The 16,762-nt window shown below is 33.2% G+C and overlaps 1 protein-coding gene across 1 annotated transcript in view; it reads right to left on the reverse strand.

The window, feature by feature from the left end:
• LOC143226011 (homeobox protein aristaless-like) overlaps positions 1-9,261 on the reverse strand; it is a 152,582-nt gene extending 143,321 nt beyond the window's left edge. The window contains exon 1 of the mRNA XM_076456379.1: positions 9,121-9,261. The gene's annotated coding sequence lies outside the window, so the exon portion shown is untranslated. The remainder of the gene's footprint in view (positions 1-9,120) is intronic.
• Between the last annotated feature and the right edge of the window lie 7,501 nt (positions 9,262-16,762).

The following is a 16,762-nucleotide window of genomic DNA, read 5'->3' on the forward strand; positions in this document are numbered from 1 at the left end:
GAAAACTTACTCATGTTTATGTTTACTCACACAACTTTACAACGAATTGTGTTTTGATACTAACACAGACGAAGACTTCTGATGTTATTTGAAACGAAGGCTCCTTTTAGTACAAATATAGTTTAGAGGAAGATCGCTGTTGTTTCGCTAAACTTCAGATAAATTAAGGTTGATGCTGTTACCTATTACTTCAACTACAAAATATACGCACATCAGATACGGTATTTATTGTGTTGAATTAATGGGCATGGCAGGACGTCAAAATGCCTGCAGTAAAAAGAAAGAAAAAAGCTACAGACTTGTATAAATGGGAAAATTGACAAAGTTAATGTACCTTTTGGGATACGTCCGAGAATCCCTGAGAGTTTCATGACGACCCAAGGTTAGGAAGTCAGAAAATATTTGTTGTGGGCATCCAAACAGACACAGTATCCTTTGCGATACACATTAAGGTATAAAATACTTACCGATATTATGTATGGCATAAACTAACTTAGACAAAGGTTTCTGTTCTTACTTTTGCTTCAATTAAACTAGTTAGCATATGTAGTTCCTTAATATTAAACAAAGGTTTAAACTGTTTATCCATAAATCTGCTGAAACGTAATTCTTCCTTTATATGTTATTATAGTTAGTTAACAATGTTAGTTCTTTCTATCACATAAATTTCCCTATAGTGATATAAACACTAAAAGGTCTGTTACTGTATACACAGATTTTCTTCTTCTTTTGACTAAAGGTTTCGAAACTTTATTTTTATACTATATGGCAGACCTGGTGTTTATAAGACGTCAAAAATCGGCGTTTATTTGTAAGAACTCTAACGTGCACGATACACAGGGACACAGATCCATAGCGACTTCTTGTCCATGCAGGAAAGACGAATACTTGTATATTATACGCATTCTCACAAATACATCATTATTTATACGTTTTATTAACACAGAATTTTATTTTTCTGTATATTTATAGGAAACAAATTCGGTGAAATTGTCACCATTTGCAGATCTTTCAACCAACCCTGTTGATCGTATTCATGTTTTATAAGTCATTTAACATTCTAGTTGTGCTGGGCCACCCTCACAGTATCTTGAGGCACCCTGGCGTCCTGCTGACCCCAAGCGGTAACTTTACATTCATTCAAAACAGAGATCTTTTTCAACATTTGAGCTGTGGGACGCCTCGCTCTTGAAGTAATTAACAAACGTTATCCAACCTCAGCTGCGAAGCAAAAGCAGCCGTGGACCTCTAATTTTTTTTCTGTAATACTTAAAAATATTGGGTTTGTGCAAACCTGACTGGTTAGATTTGAGATACCAGTTTAACCTGTAACCGAACTTCCCGGGACGCATCTTCATGCTGGGTGCCGCCCTGCTGCAATCGTTTCATCCAAGCGGTTAGTTTTCTGTGATGAATGACCACTTATAAAGCTGTATTCCTGAACAGACAGCTCCATACCGACGGAACTCGTCATCTGCTATAAATTCAATAATCGACGTGCGGCAGCAAACAAAGGAAAACAGGAAGATGTCGTGCAGGGCGCTGGTGTAATGATTCCACCAACTGAATTAAAAATATTTATAAGTGTGTTTCTGTTTTTTCTGGAGGCTTTTAGACTCAACGATTGAATTTAGAGAAGGCATTAAAGTTGATTACAGACTTCAATTAATGACTCTTCTCACCCGGAGCTATTTAGCAGACTACCCAAACTATTGGCAGTAAATATTGTTTATGTAGCAAAATCAAACTTATAACACGTTTAAGCTACGAAAATTCATAATGAATATTCAACTTTAGTCACAGTATGTCAAACATATGGTCAAAGCTTTTACTAAAATTGCTTAAGAAGACCTTGGTATTCGAGAAGATAGTGAGTAACTGGTAGTAGGTTTATTTGTACTTTTTTCTTTTCAAATCTCAGAGTTAAATAATCCTTTACTATGCTAAGGGTAAGTTCGGTTAGAGTATCTAAGATATCCTTTCGGTTTGGTAACAATATATTGTATTGTGGACAACTAAAGTTATATGTTTATCTTTATAACATTGACTATTAATTTAATGATATATTAGTTAATGAACTGTAGAAGAAAAATTACATGATAAACTATAACGTATCTTTTAGAAAAAATTCCAGGTTAAAATTAATATGTTCTTAAACTGGCTTTGATTTGAGGAAAAAAGTGAGTCTTTAGTTGTTTTTATAATTCTCTATTTAATGATATAGAAATGAGTTCTACATCGTTTAACAAACTCAATATACGAATGTTCTTCATGGAAAAGACTGACTAAATCAACAACTAAAAACATACGTGTAAAAACAACTTAATGAATATACACATTCACAACAGCAATATCTTATAATCACTATAAAATTCATTCATTCAGTAATTTCCATTAAAGTGATAGCTTTAAATTTCAGTTCTAAATTACTTCTTTTGTGTTTGGTTTGAATTTCGCACAAAGCTACTCGAGAGCTATTTGCGCTAGCCGTTCCTAATTTAGCAGTGTAAGACTAGAGGTAAGGTAGCTAATCATCACCACCCACCGCCAACTCTTGGGTTACTCTTTTACCAACGAATAGTGGGATTGACCGTAACATTATAACTTCCCCACGGCGAGCATGTTTGGTGCGACCGAGATTCGAACCCGCCTAGTGTGATCTGACTGTAAATATGACGATTCATAGTTTGCATACGTTACCACAGAAACGTATTCCATGTTTTATAGCCGTGGACGCGTTATAAGAGTAATGGTCAGATTTCACTATTTATTCAGAAAAGAGTAGCCCAGATGTGAAGCGGATGCTGTTGAATAGATGACTGCCCTCTATAGTCTAGTTATCAGTTCAAAATTAAGAGCAATTATGAGGATATATCCCTTTGTAGATTCACACGAAAATTATAAAATAAAAATAAAGTTTTGAATAACAACTTAATTTGATATATTAGTTACGACTAAATTGTTATTAGCTTAAAAAAGCAACCGAGTAAATTTTCGAACTATTCCTTTTTTTAACTGAACTAAAATATAAATATATTTTATTTTTAAAATTACAAGAAATATGAGAAAATGCATTATGCTAAGTTTCAAATGGAATTAGACAAACTATAAACAGGAATTTTAGGATTCGAAATACACTTTGGTTTATGTACTGAAACGACAAGAACTGATGGTACGTCTTCAAAGATTATATTACATAAAATTAATTTATTACATTACTTATAGTAGTGTATAAATGTTTTGGGACTCTGGCGTTAGCGGCCTTTAAGAATACACTGTAGTACTGCAAATAGGTGTTTCTGGAAACACTTGGTTAAAGGTAGCTGTGTCGGTGGTCGGTGCTTTGCTACTGACTGGTTGTGCCACTTCTGGTCAACAAGTGGGAAACAACTATACCTGAACCTTGAGAGATCTTACCTGACATTTACTTAATGCGTCACGTAGTTTCGCTACCTGAAATTTTAATGCGCATGAACTGATCTTCAAAGGCTAAAATTTGAAACCCTTATTCCTCAGAAAATCACTCATTTTTCAAAGTCCTATCCGACGACTCAACAGTAGGTCTGAGACATGAGACGCTGAAAATAGAATTTTGACATTCGCAGTTAGCACAGATAGATCATTGAATACCTTTTATGCTTATTAAAATAACAAACAAATACGTTTTCAGAAATTTTACCCTAATTTGCGAAACCTGTAATTTTGCTGAAAGCGAATCAATCGCCGCCTAGAAAGGTCACCTTTTTTAACGACTAGTGCCAGTATACAATGGTGTGTTGACTGTCAGTCAGTCAGTAGACAATAAAATAACATCACAAAGGACCTTTAACGGTGCAATTTGTTCTGTTGTGACGTCAGTAAAACGTATGCAGCCATGAATCACTTGAAGAATTATGCACTCTGTAGGCTATAACACAGCATGACAGATGAAAGTAAAAAGCAAAAAATAAAAATATTTGTTACTCTTAATTTTGGTTGCATTTACTCTTGAAAGAGAAAACTTTCAGGTACTTGCGGAAGTACATCTAGTACTATAATTGCTATGTTTTTGAATACAACAAAATTTGTATCTTGTATTGAACGTTGTCATTCTCATTAGTTGTAATCAGTATATTGAATTTTCTACAAGATTTCAAATTTCATTTAAGAAGTGTTTTCAACTAATATTAACATTTATTGTAATATTAAAATCTGGCTTTAAAAGAAAATTATATATATATGATAACATCATTCTTTAAAGCATAAAATATATCATTTGAAAATGCTTGACTCCAATGAATCAAATATTACTTGCCAAAGTTTAAATGTACCAAATAAGAGATCCAATAACCTTGATAACTCTCATTTGTTCCATATAAATAAACAAAACCACGACATAAATTAGCGAATGTATTTAAATATTCGCTCGAAACTCTCAAACGTGAAATAAAAATAACGTGGCCAAAATTATTAATGTAACGAACTTTATTACTGTTTATAAAACATTATTACAGGTTTCACGTTAGGTTTAAAATTATGTCCTCCATCGTGATTTTCATTATGTAATATTTCCCGGAATTGTGATCTCCATTATAATAAACTTCTGCGAAGCACGACAAGTTCAGTATTAGACCTCATATCTTGACAAACGTTTTTCTACAGACCCTCTACTGTACGAAAAGAAGTCCGTTGAACTTAAATCATGGGTTTGGACCTACGCGATCAAACGAGACTGCTGAGATTCCAGTTTCCTCGAACATCTTTCTAGTGAAAACATCTGTTAATTTTGAGATATGATTGGAAGCTTTTAAAATTTTGGTTTATACTCTTTTTCTGCTACAAATTATATTATGCTGTCAAATGCATGTGAAGATACGCCATATTTTGTCGCCATAGTTTTGTTTTTCGAGGAAATGAGTTTTCTTTCGCAGCTCTGTGAATGTTGGTCTTCCTCTAAATTAGTTTGTTTTTGAATTTCGCGCAAAGCTACACGAAGGCTATCTGCGCTAGCCGTCCCTAATTTAGCAGTGATAGACTAGAGGGAAAGCAGCTAGTCATCACCACCCACCGCCAGCTCTTGAACTACTCTTTTACCAACGAATAATCAGATTGATCGTCACAATATAACGCTCCCACGGCTGAAAGGACGAACATGTCTGGTGCGACAGAAATTTGAACCCGCGACTCCCGGATTACGAGTCGATCGCCTTATCCACCTAGCCATGCCGGGCCGCTCGAAATTGGAGTGGCGTTTGGCTTTGTACAGAAACCTGTTACTGTCTTAAAAGTTCAGTTGTGCTGGTATTCTTGCTTTTATGGAAAACATTGAAAATTTCTTTTGTTAAGAAAAGTTGGTTCCTTTGGTCAGTGCCGGATACAGACAATTTTAGGTGTTTACGTTCAGTTTGTAGGCCTAACCAGCCGTAAAAGGTAAACCTAATGTTAGATAAATTATAGATTTTTTAAGTATACATCGCCGTAGCTTCGCATACGTTGTACGAATAAACATCTTTATCAATACTATACCAATATTCTATAATATATCGAATTCTATTAAGAATGGCTAAGTATGAAATAAATTGTGGAATAAAAAAGCCTTTTTAGTGAAATGAAAAGTGAAAAACATATTTTAATTTGGTCAACAGTTTTTACTGAGTTCAAGTGTTTCACAAAAATCTTATACATCTATGTTTCAAACATATTTACAAGAACATGGTTATGTGTTAATATTAACACTTAATGGTAAAAAAGTTAATCAACTTATAGGTTAATTTATCTCTTTTCTATTTACATAGGTTTAAGTTGAAATATCTCTTTTTACATCTTTATAAACAGCAGTAAACAAACTTACATATACATCTTAAGATTCGAAAACAGGAGTGATTAATTTTATTTATTTTTATATTTTACATTTTTTTAGAAGAGAAATCCGTACGTGATTTGTTCCTCAGAACAGCTGGTACGGGAATTAACACTTTTATTAATAAAGCAGAGAACAATCTTTTGACCTTCCTAGGTCATCTTCAGATTAACAAAGAAGATGACTTAGGAAGGTCGAAACGTTGTTCTCTGCTTTATTAAGAAAAATGTTAATAGCCATACCCCTATTCCGAGATACATTTTTATTCCAAGTGGGTTTCTTGTCATCAATAATTACTTTCCACAATTTAATGGACGAAAATCTTTTGGAATGCCAAAGTGTGTTACAACTGCAATATGACTACTATAAATCTTTAAGGGAAAAAAACCCTAATGATCCACAAATCGTATTTGAAGACTTAAAAGAAAACTGGTAAATGCCAATAAGTGTATATGAAATTAAAACAACTGATTCTTAAATATTAGCATCACAGCAAAAGCAACAATAATATAAAAATTATGTTAATCCTCAAGGTTAGTTTAGATACTCTGGTAAACTATTTTAAAATAATAAACCTGTTCATTCGCAAATTTACTGGATATTTCAAAATACTGTCATTTTCCTGTAAAAACTCCTTTGACTTTTCGCACAAAGCTACACGAGAGCTATCTGCACTAGTCGTCCCTGCAGTGCAAGACTAGAGGGAAGGCAATTAATCATCTCCACCCACCGCCAACACATGGGCTACTAGTTTACGAACGAATGGTGAGATTGACCGCACGGCTTAAAGGGAGAGATTGTTTGGTGGACGGAGATTCGAATCTATGTTCCTCAGATTACTAGTTAAGCGTTCAAACCACCTGGAAATGCCGAGCACGCAGCAAGTGAACCAGAAGTCGTTGCTTTTATACACGTAGGCACAAGTAATATAAATGAATATTAAATACCTAAATTATAGTCTATAAACTAAGTTCTGATAATCTCTTCTTCAGTACTAATGACTTTTTCAAAAGATAATCTCTTCTTCACTACGAGTGACTTTTTCAAAGGCTCAACCAGATATCGCATGCTCGATTACTTTACGCCATCTATTGATAGCTATACAAAACTTTAATAATTTTCCTCTGTAAGAAGTAATGTTACGAATATATAGTGTATATATATTATTTCGTTTAACTTTGGATCGTTAGGCACAGTATTTTTGTTGTAAAGTTGAACAAATTTATAACCTACATTTTTACCTTAAATGGTACACTAAGAAGTTGTGACAGATTTACTATCATTTATCTATTTCAATATCGTTTAAAAATGTTTAAACTTTTAATCAGTTGTTATACAAAAAGGTCTTATAAGTTTCGCCCTAGTAGCGCAACGGTATGTTTTAGGGTTTACAAAGTTAGATACCTCGTTTCGACATTCGTGGTGAGCAAAGTATAAACAGCACATTGGGTGTAATTTTGTGCTTAATTACAAACAAACAAAACAATTTCATAAACATATTTACTTTCGGCTTTTGTTTACATCTGTTGAAATAAAATGCAAACGCATGTACATTTAGATAATAAGGCACGCGCGCAATTTCAGAAACTTGAGCACTATTATAATAGATTATACAAACTTATATACTAAGTGCCTATTATGAACAAATACAATAACTGCTCACTGCCACTGCTGGTTGTATAAATTTGATTAATAATAACAACTTTAAATATAATATAAAACGATGTGCAGCATTTGTGCTCAGAAATAATATTCGTAGCAGTTTTTTGAATTTCGCACAAAGCTACTCGAGGGCTATCTGTGTTAGCCGTCCCTAGAGGGAAGGCAGCTAGTCATCACCACCCACCGTAACATTATAACGGTTGAAAGGGCAAGCATGTTTGGCGCGATGGGAATGCAAACCCGCTAATCTCAGATTACGAGTCGCACGCCTTAACACGCTTGGCCATGCCAGTTATAAAGATAAAGCATTGTTTTTATGTAATTATTTCCGATGACTCAGCAGTATGTCTGAGGGGTTATAACGCTGCAAATCTAGTTCTGATACCTGCGGTGGATTTATGTTTAAGAAAAATAAATAAAATAATCATATTTGTAATTCGACCTAAAAGGAAAATACTTTAAAAATTTGTACAATGTACTTACTACTCAATATTAACTCGGAACCAGTTTGCTCTGGTATATAAAACATAAGAACCAGTGAGAAAATGACATTTTAGAGATAAATATTTGCCTCAAAAGTTGGAATGTCTTATTTAGAGATAACTCCTACAACCAATGGAAAACAGAAACGAGAACATTTAAAGTAAATAACGTTATGTATAAAATGTTTTCATTTGATAAAGTCTTCTAACGGTCTGTTTTAGTATTGTACCTCATCTCTTACTGTAACATTCAAAATGTTTTGCACAAATTGCGAATTTTGACTTGCTCTTATGACGTCCACTAAATAACCACCTCACACAAGCATTTGACTGCAAAGTTTCTCAGTGGTTTTTTCCAGTCGTTGGTGCAGGGAGAATCAGCTAAAAAAGACGGCAAATTGAAAACAAAAAATTCGAAGACATGAATATAGTTTTAAATTAACATTTTAAACTTCAATATTGAAACTTTAAATGTAATATTTATATAAAATAATTCTGACACCAGCAATACCTACGCACATTTCTTGTTTATAGTATAAGCGTTGTCTGTTTACACACCGCAGTCATGTTCTTGTTCCCTTTTGAGTCACAAAAACAATACTTTCATTTGATAGAAATATAGAATCATACGTTGAAATATTAATGCCATTTTCATCGCTAACGTTATACGGTGAAGAAAATGAAAACACCAAAATCCAATAGCTACTTTTACGTGTTAATTGAGATTGTAAATTCAATTCTTTCGCACTAAAGGTCCTCTATAAAGAAAAGAAAAAAAAAGAAAGACGGACGTACCATAGATAGTTTTGGCTCTTGTGTAGTTTTGTTAATAAATAGTTTATGTGAAAAATACATTTGGATCGCCTGGCTTAGCACGTGTATAATATTTCTGAAAGGAAGTCTAAATTTGTTTTTTTTCATGATAAACAAATGAATAAAAAATAAATAAATGAGAGGTGATTACCATGATAATTACCGTCTGAGCATATAATAGATACAAGCCCTAATGCTGAACTGTTTTATCCTATCCTATGCTACATCCACAGCAGAAACTTTCAATTATAGCTTGCTATAAAGAACAGAGCTTATAGTATTCTGCCAATTCAAACCATGCCACAGTGGAAATATTAATTTTACCTGGTGTGGTTTGTTGAAGAAGGGAAGCTGATACCACGCCTCTCTGCTCGTAATTATACCCTGCTATTCGCTCTCATGTCCTAAGCTTTTCCGTTTCCCGGCTGTGCTTAGAAAATCTATTGAAAAGTACTTCACTGTGAGAATGTTAACACAATGAGAAACAGCTACTCCTGCTAGCGATGAAAATTGCTATTAAAATAATTACAATAGACCACCGTGCAAATTAGGTATGTATTCAAGTTTTAATTTTTTCCCTATCGCTTCTAAACCAATGGTACGACACTATTAGGGCGTGGTTTAAAATATGCAATGCGTGATTGGATAAAACGTTTTTCTTTTTGCCTACAATTTTTATGAAAATACTTTTGCAAATGTCTAGCTGACAACGTAGTTATGGAAATGAAATTATAACAAGCTATCATGGAATAAGAATCCAAGCACACACACCCCTGCATTCTCCGGAAGCTATTATCAATATATGCATGAGGATAAACTGTATTATATAACTATGCTAAAAATGTTTTATTACAATAATACTCTACTGCTATTTAAAATTCGGAAATTGTGGAAATTCATTTGATTTTTTGAAAGAATAGTATTATTGTTAACTGCGTCTGACAAATCGTAAAAAAATCTTATTTCACAAATTTTAGTTAATGGTATAAGGCCCACTTGTCATCCTGTCATCACAACTACATTTTGTGTCCTTCAAATGAAAGTTTCTTCTACTGATCGTTAACTACTGCCATTTGGAATATTTGTATCATGCGACTCACTACACTAAGCGGCAACTAGTTTTCAGAGGAACTGAAAGCGGATAGCATAAGTAAAGATGGTAAAAAATGAGTAAAATAAACACAACTGGCAAAATATCTGAAGATAAATTTCATGATACACTTATGCGGAAACGATTTTGAATATGCAAGCAAGTCAGGAAGAATTTGACAACCACATCCGATGTAATTCTTAGTAGAATATTAACAATGAAAGTAAAAAATAATACCTGACTATACCAACCACACTATAGTTTACCTGACTATACCAACCACACTATAGTTTACCTGACTATACCAACCACACTATAGTTTCTTTAACCAACATCAACGAAACCTGTCGAAAATTTTCAGGGTAATTTGGACGATTAAAATACGGGCAGAAACATTAATATTATCAGATTGTATGAACAAGAACTGTTACAGAGTGAACTAGATTAAGTTCGTGAAATGTGAAAGGTGCGGTGGAAGGGTATTATCAAAACTACATTTTGGCGTTGCATAAGTAGTGCAATGCTATCAAAAACTGATCGCTACTGATAAGGGTTATTCAACAACTATTTCCGACACAAAGAGTATGTTGAAATATATGTCAAATAGCTTAAAGGTTGAATATCTATAAACCTGGTGGAAGGCAAACACTGAAACCTACGGTATTTCCCGGCGATGGCGCAAATAACTAAATTTTGAAAAAAAAAAAGATGATAAACATAAGAATAAGGTCACAGCACTTCCACCAATCTTACCAAGATGTTTAGTGACTTATGGTACATAAATCCTCTTGCACACTTCTAGTTTTTTGTAAGCTATATGCTTATGATATCTACCTTTGAAAGTGCGTACCTCATATTACTACTAGAATATCTGTATTAGTACCAGTAATAACGTTATTCTAAGCCTGAGGAGTTAAAAAGAGTGCCGGTATTACAACATCATATGTACGGTGACCTCCTATTCTTGTTTATTTATTTGTTATTTAATTTGTACAAAGTAACTTATACAATTAATTCAGAGTCGTACTAAGGGGCTTGTATTACTGTCTAGTATCGAAACGCTTCCGCTAGGCTTTGGTTTAGGCTTATAAGAAAGTAACCTTCGGCCTGGAAGACGCAGGGTAAATTTTTTAGACTTATTCTGGGGAAATAAATAGCGTCTTTGACGCCGGGAAATACGGTAATATATAACAGTTCCTGTTACAATCTGGTAACCTAGTTCAGCTAGTTAAAAAAGCATACCAATAATTAATAGTATGGTAATTTAACACAGCTAGGAAAACAATAGAGAGATTAATAATCTAACATGATAATCCAATAGTAGGAATAAGTAGTCTAATATAAGTACTCAAACAGTACAAAATATATAACGAAAATGGAATAAATATTTCTTCATCATGAGAAGCAGAAATTTAAAAGACAGATACTGGGCGATACTGTGGTCGTCTCTTCTTCTCTCATTTGTTTTGGCATGTTAAAGGCTCTGGAAAAAATTGGTTTAAAACATAACACTTTTCAGTAATTTTGTCAAAGTGATCTTAGAAAAAGAAAAAGTCAAAGCTTTAATTTATAGTGCACCAAGAACTGCTTGTCTCAGTATAACACAATTGAAAAAAAAAAAAACATTACCATATTTCCTTTTTGAATGTATATGCTAAATACACTTAGCTTTTTGGTTACAATCATATAAATGCGTATTTTTGTTATTTTTAAATTACTTAATTTATTTACTTGCTCTAACTTCTCACCTAATTTTAAATCAATATTATCAGACTTTACCCCAGCAAGAGGGCAGACATGGAACACACAAGACTTCAGGAATCGTTTCGCCAGACAACTTCTTTGTAAACGAGGCTGCCATTATTGTTTTTATCTCCTAACGTTTTATTCACAATTGCTACATCTTATATATTGCTACAGCTACAAAAAAACAGGTTCTGTTTATCTGTCCTTTGATGCTCGTGAAACATCTGTGAATAGAACTCGCTTTTTATTTTCTGTATATACAAAGTATAAATAGCAAACAAAAACCACGTACAATGATTGCTTCTCTAGATAAATGTATTTCATACACGTATCATATTGCATAGTAGATTTTAAATCTTAACACTATTAAGTAGTTTCCTATGAACAGAAACTCTCGTGCAGAGACGTAAACACATGCAAAATCAGTTCTCAGCCGCGTGATTTGCAGTTTATACACAGTGATTTTTTCAAGCAGCTTGCGCCTTGAGGGCATCAAGGAAAACTTGACTTTCTGAAAAAAAAGAAAAGAATTAATGCAGCACTTATTTGTAACTTGTTTTTGTTGTTAAAGTTTTAGTTGTTTGTAACTAGTTACAGATAATTACGTGTGTGAGCTGGAATAACAACTTGAAAGTCCAAGAAAGGAAAAAAATAAAAATAAAATGATAATTACGGTTATATGGAAACACTTTAAATAACAAAATAATTTAAAGACGAGTACAATACATATGGAACAAAGTTTTATTAACAACATCTTACAAGTAAGAACAAGCAGTTCAGATGCTAAAAAACTAAATTACAGGTAAGTACTGGTGTACGGAGGGCAGTTTCATAGCAACTTACATGTAAAAACAAGCAGTTCAGTCGGTAATAAAAACAACTTACAGATAAGCACTGGCTTAAATTATAAAGTTTTAGCACTAACTTACAACTAGAAATATGCGAAAAGAAATTTCAGTAAAAGTACAGGCGAGTATGAGTATAATGAACATATTTTCGTCGATCTGCTGTTTGCATATCCATCCCTGCAACGAAGACAATGGATTAACGAATAAACTCGACAATAACATGTTCGTGGAAGTGTTCCTTAACGCATTCAGCAACATGTTTATATTGAACGGTAAAACGAAGAAAGACACGAAGCGCTACCATATTCAACTCTTCCCGAAAAATTATGGATATTAACACCGTAGTTAAATTATTTATATTTAAATAACGATGACAATAGCAAATACTTTTTTCCATATAGTATAGTTTAAATATTTATAAACCGTAAGTATAGTGTTTCTCAAAACTTTTACAAGTTAATTCTGCGTAGCTGTACGAATATATATAGCTATCTATATGAATAACTATGTAACCCAGATAATGCTGGTTTACGACACACACACACACACCATATATATATATATATATATACTTCAACACTGTGTTATGAGGAAATAAGTACTAATAAGTATTGAGGTATACGAATGAGATATTGTTGAGTCATAATGGTATTCAACTGAATTTTATACCTGGATATATTAAAACACTGTAAACATATACTAACATATTACCGAAACAGAAAAATTGCATTCTATCAACGTTACAAATGTAATGAAGTGATTAGAATAAACAGAAACAATTTCGATATTTTTTTTTATATTGACTCAGTAATAATGTGGTCATAAATACAGACTTACATTCCATACTGACCCTGCATTAACTCTATATTCCATTAAATATAAAACTCAGTTCTTTGACAACAAATGTCATCAACTCATAGTATTTGTTCTTAAAACGACAATATTGAAACAATAAAACATCAACCCAGTTTTTGTAATACGATACTATATCATATAAATCTACACCAAAGCCATTGTATCTTCATCATCCTGAAACGTCGTATTTTATGAACAGTTATAGTAAAAACTCAACTTGTCTTCACTCGTGTTTTACTTTATGAAATGTTACTAAAATCTTGGCAAACCACGAATACATGTATCAAGGTTTCGTACTATTCTATAACAGTAGATTTTCTTTTCTAGACTTTTAAAAAAATTGTACATAATTCCAGCATGGCAACCAACTAGTCTGTTTTCACTGAAACTGTTCTTTGATTTTACTTTAAAAGATTTTTGATATACTATTAACATTTCTATCTTTTACTTATAATAACAATTCAAATTTCTTTGTTAGGTTTTGCGATGTTTACTCGAAACAAGAGATTTATATTTTTCGTGACATCAATAACAATATTTACTTTATTGTGTTGTTATGAAAAAAAAAAAAAAAGACTGCTAGTTTAATTCGCAGTTTTTGTCATTTACGTTCAAAACATATTTAATATGAACTTAAGCAATGACTGCTAAATTTGGGACATGCTATATATTTGTGACATTTACTGGTGGAAGATTAAAATTTAGGACGTAACGAGGACATATACGCTAATTACATACGTTTATCAAACGTGTCGTGTCTTGATCTCCTCAGGTAAGCAACTGGCAGGTCTACAGGAATAATGAAAATGGGAAACGTCTGTTCAAATTTGATTGTGCGGTTTCTAAATTTCAATTTTAAAATTAATATTTATAATACTGTGGTTCTCTAAACAAAAATTATTGCTTTACAAAATTAGGAATGAACAACAAAACAGGTTTTAATACGAAATAAGCTAAGTGGTGGCTTGAAATATTTTAGGATATATATATATATATAATATATAGAAATTAAAAAGTGTAACAAACAATATTCTGAGGTGTTTGACGAGTTAACAGGTTCAACGTATGTAACGATTGTATTTGTTTGTGAACCTACAATTGCATTTAAGTTTATTTTTCTAATTTTCTATAAGCATATACACAGTACTTCTGCTTTTTACTAATTTTGGCTTACACTGTTACACAGTGGAATTTTGTTATATTAAAGTAAACGCTGCAAATGAAGTTTGTATTCAAGCAACAAACAAAATTTATTCTCTTTGCGGAACGGAAGTAAAATTACTTGTTAAAAGTGCGGAACGGAAGTAAAATTACTTGTTAAAAGTGCGGAACGAAAGTAAAATTACTTGTTAAAGGCGCGGAACGGAAGTAAAATTACTTGTTAAAGGTATTTTATTCAAATAACTGATAAACGTTAGCAGAACTGTTGAAAATTACCACTATTTTGTAGTGCTAATTTATGTTTAACCAAAAACCAATTAATAGGGCCGAACCTTGTGAGGTGATTATGGGTTTGTGAAAGAAAACGTTTCTCATTTGAGGATATCTTGCTGACGAATTGATGGACTTTCGTCATTATACAAGTCATCCGTTTATATCTGTTCCACTGTTGTCTTCATAATTATGTCTGTACCACTGTTTCATAAGAAACTTTGCATGCGTAAGTATAATCGTAAAACTATGTAAATATATGATAGACAAAGCATTTTTACTTTAAGATTTATTTTATTATACTTTTTTATGATCAGCTAAACTTATTTACACATCGATGTTAAACCTTAACTGCTATTAAAACGTAAGCAAAGGCGTATCATTGCAGTTTTTATATTTGTTTATAATCATATTTTACTTACACAATTTCTTAAAACCTGCAATTCATTAAAAGCTTTACTGCCCTGATACTTGAAATAACACACTGAGAATGTGAACAGCTAATTTCACCCTTAGGGCTATATACATTAGAAACATTTTCTGTAATTCTCTAGTAAGATGACCTAGCGACCCGGCATGGCCAAGCGTGTTAAGGCGTGCGACTCGTAATCTGAGGGTCGCGGGTTCGGTCGCGCCAAACATGCTCGCCCTTTCAGATGTGGGGGCGTTATAATGTGACCGTCAATCCCACTATTCGTTGGTAAAAGAGTAGCCCAAGAGTTGGCGGTGGGTGATGGTGACTAGCTGCCTTCCTCTAGTATTACACTACTAAATCAGGGACGGCTAACACAGATAGTCCTCGAGAAGCTTTGTGCGAAATTCAAAACAAACAAACGAAACATGACCAAGCCTTAAGAGCGAAACTAGTTTGTATACACTTTAACTCTTAACTATTATCGTAAATATAAATATTGGTGACGCAGACCTTAAAGTATTTTTTTCGAAAACTATAACTTTTATCAACAATATCGTATTCGAAAGTTTTTACAGTGGTGGCCACACATACTGCGCCATAAAGGTTCTGGTTCCTCAATTCTATTAAACCGTTTTCTAAACGGTTTACACGAGTTCTGTGGAAAGAGATGACAGAAAAAGGCTCAATAAGACACTGTCTTCATGAAGTGAGAGTTGCAGACATTAAATGTGTCATACTTCATAGCAGCAATGCATCCTGCTATAAGAATGTACTGTTTTTTTTTGTTGTTGTTTTTTTGTACTGATCCCAGCTGTTAGCTACACGCAAATAGTATTTGTTCAGAACGTCTGTACATGCCGAGACAAAGAATGAGAAGGCTATGCTGGGTATTTACCAAGGCACTTCACTCCATCAAGGCCTGGTTGACAGAGAGTAACACAACTGTATCACCCTTCACAGACAATTGCTGCACTGATGTCACAAGATGGAATACCAAACTGTATCGTTGAACTTACAGAATATAAATGTGTACATATACAGAAATATTTTGACAGTACGTACCATCTTCCTTGTTACGATATTTTCTGCTCGGAATCGCAGACCATTACTCGCCAACTCGGTTGCAGGATCTAGTCTAACGAGTGAAGTATTAGATAGCTGTAGTAGTACCAACACTAGTTGTAACAGAGCAGTGGAAGTAGTAGTAGTTCCAACACCAGAGTACCATCACTGGTATGATAGACGCCCTATAGAAACCAGAATCTAATATTCATAAGCGCTTGATATGTGACAAATTATAGCACACCTACCTGAACATTCTTACTATTTTTTGGAAGAGAATCACAACCTCTTAAACTTCGAATTTTTATGGCTAAACACATATGAAAGGTGAGTTCTTCTGACAGTAAAGTTTTTGTTTTTATTAGGTTAGCAATTTATTTATTTGTTATCAAGAGCAAAACTACAACATGGATTATTCGTGCTGTAGCCATCACAACTATCAAAATAATTTGAGAAACATGAAGAAAGAGAGAGACCACTTTTATCGCGGCTGTTAATGTTTGCAAATACCAAATACCA

Source organism: Tachypleus tridentatus, chromosome 9, assembly GCF_004210375.1.
Source record: "Tachypleus tridentatus isolate NWPU-2018 chromosome 9, ASM421037v1, whole genome shotgun sequence".
Classification (NCBI taxonomy): domain Eukaryota; kingdom Metazoa; phylum Arthropoda; class Merostomata; order Xiphosura; family Limulidae; genus Tachypleus; species Tachypleus tridentatus.